The sequence below is a fragment of the Chanos chanos genome, chromosome 6, assembly GCF_902362185.1.
Source record: "Chanos chanos chromosome 6, fChaCha1.1, whole genome shotgun sequence".
In the NCBI taxonomy this organism is placed as follows: Eukaryota; Metazoa; Chordata; class Actinopteri; order Gonorynchiformes; family Chanidae; genus Chanos; species Chanos chanos.
Window position 1 is genome coordinate 22,620,807 of NC_044500.1, and position 6,313 is coordinate 22,627,119.

General features: G+C 39.9%; 1 pseudogene; it reads right to left on the reverse strand.

Annotated features, from left to right (window-relative positions):
- Window positions 1-2,170: 2,170 nt before the first annotated feature.
- LOC115815208 (olfactory receptor 2AT4-like) lies at window positions 2,171-5,905 on the reverse strand (annotated as a pseudogene).
- Between the last annotated feature and the right edge of the window lie 408 nt (window positions 5,906-6,313).

Here is a 6,313-nt window from a genome sequence, read left to right on the forward strand (position 1 = left end):
GCAAACAATTTTGTTGAATTTTTCTCGCAAAAAAATAGACTTAATTCGTCGTAATATTCAAATTAATTTATCAAATCAGACTGCCTGCACATATGTTAGTCTGTTTGAAATATTTCAGTCAGGCTTCAGGTGTTTTCACTCTACTGAAACCCTGCTTACCAGAGTAACTAATGATCTTTTATTAGCCATGGATGCTGGTGCTACTTCTCTTCTTATTCTGCTTGATCTGAGTGTAGCCTTTGACACAGTCGATCACACTACACTGTTAAAGCGCCTGGAAAACCAAATTGACATTTGTGGCCTGGCGCTCTCTTGGTTTAAATCTTATCTCTCTGAGAGAAAACAGTGTGTCCACTATAATGATGTAACCTCTGAATACTGTGAGCTTACCTATAGTGTTCCTCAGGGATCAGTCCTTGGCCCTCTTCTATTCTCTATTTACACGCTCCCTTTGGGTGACATTATTCGTAGTTATTCGTTATTCATCGTAACATTAACTTCCATTGTTATGCTGACGATACTCAGATTTTCTTACCTATCCAGCACAACGACCGCTCTGAATTGGCTAACCTTGAGGCATGTCTTTGTGCTATTAAGGGTTGGATGCCTTCAAATTTCCTGATGCTTAACGCAGGCAAGACTGAAATGCTGGTCAGTGGTTCCTGTCACGTCACGTCTCGCCTCGATTACTGCAATGTTCTTTACTCTGGTCTGCCTGCCTCTAGTACCAGTTGTCTTCAGCTGGTCCAGAATGCTGCTGCTAGAATTCTGACCAGAACGAGGAAGTTTGATCACATTACCCCTGTCCTGGCTCCCCTTCATTGGCTCCCAATTTATGCATGTAAAATTTTGTATTAACATACAAAATTTTACATGGGCTTGCGCCTACCTATCTATCTGACTTAATTACACCCTATAACCTGCCTGACACCCTGTGCTCTCAAGATTCTGGACTATTAGTTGTTCCAAGAGTTAAAAAGAAGTCCGCTGGCAACCGAGCCTTTTCCTACCGCTCTCCCTTCCTCTGCAATGGTTTACCTACAGAAGTTAGAGAGGCAAACTCTCTCCATACCTTTAAAATGAGACTAAAGACTTATGCATTTTCTCGAACTCATGCATAATATAATTTTGATTTGACTTTGTTACAGACATGTAAAGCTCTTTGAGACTATAAGTAGTGATATTGGGCTCCAAATAAACGTATTATTATTATCATTATCATTTTCATTATTATTATTATTATTATTATTATTATTATTATAAAATGTTAGAGCTTAATATTACTCTTTAAACCCCATACCTCTTTCCAACTGTGCCCTTGGAGTGCAGTGGGTTTCTTTTTGGTTACAGCTCTCAAATGTGATGGTGTTTTACTCCAGAATCTTTTAAGATTTACCTTCCTTGAAGGGGAGCAATGGACTTCCGTGGCACTCTCCTTCCAATAGCTGAACATTCTTCCAGGCATGTATGAATCAGTCATCCCATGACCAGAGAGACCAGAAGGACATTCACAAGTCTAACCAAGATGCTCCACTTGCCATGCTGCAAGTTCAATTCCACCCTGTTTACCAGCAAAAGATGAGTTTCACATTTTTTCTATTTAGGGTGAGAGAGCCAATTGTTTAGAGGGAAGACTGGGGTACAGACAAGGGCAATACTGCTTCCTGAACCCAGCAGAGACTCTACTAGGTAGCCGTAGATCTTCACTCCAGTGAAAATCATAGCTAGAATGCAGCTTCCACTGGGAGAGGGCCATGATGCCTGGATAAGGCTTCTGCATTCTCCAGAGTTTGCTGCTGGAGAATTGGTGAGCTTTAGCTGTTTCTTTTGTGGGTTTCATCTGCTCCATCAATGTTTCTGAGAGTTGAAGACACTTGCTAGTTCATCCACTTCTCAGAAGGGTATGGGAGTTCCCTAAGGGAATAATCCATGGTGACAAAGTCCTCTGGTCCTTGTTAAGGACGTCTGGCTGCTGCCAGTACCTTCATGCTTACTGAGCTACGGCCATTTGCTGTCACACTGACCCAGACTCTATTGATCACTCCGCTGTGAGTGGCAGCTAGGGCAGCCCAGATGAGGATTGTTTCTTTTTTACCCCGTTCAAAGTGGGGATACAAGGCCTAACCTGTGAGGGAAAGAGTGAGAATGTTTGACCATTCTGTGGTAGGAACTAAATCCTGCACTGTGTGATCTTTGTGAAAAGATCTCTGTCATGAGCTGCAGAGTAAGGGGTGATTTTTGCAGGCCCCTGTTCGGTGCCAGCAGCCCACCTTTGATGCTGACTCAACCTGTACTTTATAGCCTCAGCAAAATCTCAGTTTTAGCTATAGCAAAGCTAATCATTCTCAGTCACTATACAGTTGGTCTCAAAGGCAAACTTACTGATATGAACACTGCTTGGTTATAAATAAATTAATCTACAAATGGACCACTTAGAACTCCTAGAGCCTTCTGTATTAACTCTTTTGTTCTGTGAACAAATCATATACTGTAAATAATTGTATAGATAACTGACTGTATTTATCCTGGCCTGTAAGTTGTCTATTCTATGTGCTGGCCAGGGGAAGGTGGGCTCCCCCTGTTGAGTCTTGGTTCCTCCCAAGGTTTCTTCCTCCTATTCACTTTATTAGAGACTTTTTCCTTGCCACTGTTGCGTTGGGCTTGCATGGATCACTGTAAAACTGCTTTGAGACAATTTTTGATTTTAAAAAGCGCTAAACAATAAATTTGAACTTGATTTCCCCAGTGCCAGTTTCTTTTCATATGCTGCCAGAAAATCTGTAATCTGAACTTTGTCAGTGGCCAGCTTTTCTAACACTGCTGTCAGAAACCAATTTTTTCTACATTCTGCTATATAAAATCAACATTTCAGGTCTGCATTCTCCATCAGTGTGGCACTTTGATGTTAAATGCCACCAGGAATATGTGCAAAGACATGTGATAAGTATTTGGTGAAATTAGTAGTGAAATTGGATTCTGGGAGATAAAGAAAAACAAAAGAGAACACCAACACATTCATTGCACCTCTGTCAGGAGATTTCATCATCTGCCAATCTTTTAACCTAGACAAAGCTATATGATGCCATGTTTTATGCCTGAAGATACTGGGCACCAAATATTTCCCACTGGCAGAACTGGGCTTGTCTGAAAGAGTTTGGGAGACCACTGTGTTTTCAGTGATTCTGACTGAAAACCATCATTGCAAGTTGGACTCTTTACTGTTAGCAAGAACATCTTCAGGGATTACAATTTCTCTCGGACATCTCTTGCAGAAACACTTCCTCCTGTCAGAAAAACAAAACTGAAATCCTAGGAGAATTCTGGGATGTTATCTCACGTTAAGCGTTTTCCTCTCCATTGATGCCCATTATAAGGAAAAAGCTTAAATGGATTAATGTCCCAAAACCGCGATCAATGATCACCAAATTTGTCTGACATTTGGTAATGATTGATCGCAGTTTTGGATCATTAAGCCATGTTAAGTGTTTTAGAATGTCCTGATTTTTGCAGCAATGCTAAGTTTGTCATATTTCCAAGTTCACCGCGAGTTGGCAAAGCACACTGTCCCAAGTGATAAAGTGCTTAGTGAACACCTCAGGCAGCAGAAACCACTGAGGGAAGAACAACAGGAGCAGGAACCATCATGGAAGGACAAGCTCCAGCATGGCATGTACCACCGTCAAATAGAGGAAGTGACTAACATTGAAAAATCCTACCAGTGGCTGGACAATGCTGGATTGAGGGACAGCACAGAGGCACTGATCATGGCAGCACAGGAACAGGGCCTGAAGATCAATAGAGGCCGAGGTCTACCATAGGACCCCAGGTACAGGCTGTGCAAAGACGCCCCTGAGACAATCCAGCACATAACAGCAGGGTGTAAGACACTAGCAGGCAGGGCGTACAAGGAACACCATAACCAAGTGGCTGGCATTGTATACAGAAACAGTGCCGAGAATGAACTGAAAGCCATAAGGGCAAAATAGGAAACACCCCAAAGGTGGTGCAGAACAACAGGGCTAAGATCCAGTGGGACTTCCAGATATAGACTGACAAGCTGGTTTTGGCTATTAACCGGACATAGTAGTGTTGGACAAGCAGAAGAAGAAAGCCATAGCGACAGACATAGCAGTCCCAAGCGACAGCAACATCAGGAAGAAAGAACACGAGAAACTTCGAGAAATACCAAGGGCTGAAAGAAGAGCTAGAAAAGATGTGGAAGGTGAATAGTAACAGTGGTCCCCATGGTAATTGGAACACTCGGAGCTGTGACCCCCAAACTGGGACAGTGGCTCCAGCAGATCCCAGGAAGAACATCCGAGATCTCTGTCCAGAAGAGTGCAGTCCTAGGAAAAACTAAGATACTGTGCAGGACCCTCAAGTTTCCAAGCCTCTGGTAGAGGATGAACCGTCGTATAGTGTATGTGTGTGTGTTTTAACACTAAATCATTAAATAATTTATTTTAATGAAATAAATATTTCATATTTGCTAAATTCAGTTCTATATTCCAGGTCTGCCTTACAGATCTGTTGCCTAACTAGCTAGACCAGCCAAAGCACTAAGACTGGTCCTGAAATTTAGGAGATATAACAGGAATATTACTTATACCACAGTGAAATTAGTTTTTGAAAAACATTTTTGAATTTGATTTGAATTTTTCCGTAAATTTACATGTTGTTATGTTGACATTTGATTGAGGGTGTGCTCTGTGGACAATTTAAGACTGACATAAAAATCTCTAAGTATGAGGAAGCTCCCAAGACTTATCCATAATGATATAACGATAAAATGATTTACATTTTTTCTACATAATTTCTCTAAACATTCTATCATACTTGTAATCACTGTAATCACTGTAATGTGGTTTCACAATATATTACACTGGTAAACATATGCAGATTATATAAAACATATGATTCATTTTCTTACCACTTCTGATATGAGATTCTCCACACTGAACAGTGTGTATTAAATGTCACACACAGGTCTGCACAGGTCAATATCTACCTCCATTTTTATCAAGATTTATGTTTGGATTTCTCTGTGTCAATAAAAATAAATAGTTTTCTGGACACATCGTCATTACTTTGATTCAGAAAAAGATGTTCTGGACTGCAGTTCTGTAAATAAGCATTTTTTTGCTGTCAGGATTCACAGCACATAGTATATAAACACATACACAGAGTATTCATATTTGTAGCCAGCGACATCAAAAATTCTATATACCAAAATGTTAAGTTCTATCTGTCTATGCTATGCACAATCCAAAAGATCATTTGAAGAGATACTGTTCTTTACTTTAATCATTCAGATTTTTATGTTAATATTCATTTGTTGTACACTGAAGACACATTAGCTTTTTGTGGCTCTGTTGACCTGATAAATGTTTTGATCAAAACTGCCTTTACTTCTTTTGTCCTTAAACAATAAATGATTGGATTAATCATAGGAGGTAACATGCTATACATCATAATGATCAAAATTCGAAAATCAGTGCTGAATGTTATACCAATATTGCTAGACAAATAAACAAAACATCTAGGGAGATAGTATAAAGCAATTATAATGAGCTGAGCACTGCATGTGGAAAGAGTTTTAAGACGCCCCTGAGTACTTGAGATATTCATCACAGTGATAATGATGGCAGCATAAGAGAACACAATAAAACTAAGAGGTCCAAGCAATACCACCATTGCAGAAATAAATGCTGGAAAATCCATATGGAGCTCTGTCGGTGCATGCAAGCCTTGTGATTGCTATGTGGTCACAGTAGCACTGCTCAATGATGTTAGAATCACAATAAGGAAGAGGATAGGCTCTTATTACCATCATCAATGGGCCATGATTGGAAATCACCCAGGCAATGACACAAAGTACAAGAATTGTTGAATTTTTAACAAGCATGGCATATCTAAGTGGGTGGCATATAGCCACGTATCTATCAAAAGCCATAATTCCCAGAACAAAGGAATTAACTGAGCCAAAATAGTGCACAAAGTACATCTGAATAAAGCAACCTAAGAAGGAAACATTTCTATCTTGAAACCAATACCTGGCAATGATCTTTGGCAATGTAGTTGTACTGAATAACACATCAGACACAGAAAGATTTAAGAGTATGAAGTTCATTGGTTTCCTAATGCTTTGTTCCTTTGCAAATAATGCAAAAAATACTGCATTGCCACATAATGTGGTAACATAAATAAGAACCAGAATAGCAGATGCCAGGCTATGAAGTTCTGGCTGCAGTCCAGGAAAACCTACAATGACAAAGCCATTAATAAAGCTGTGATTTCCTTTTGGACATGTTTT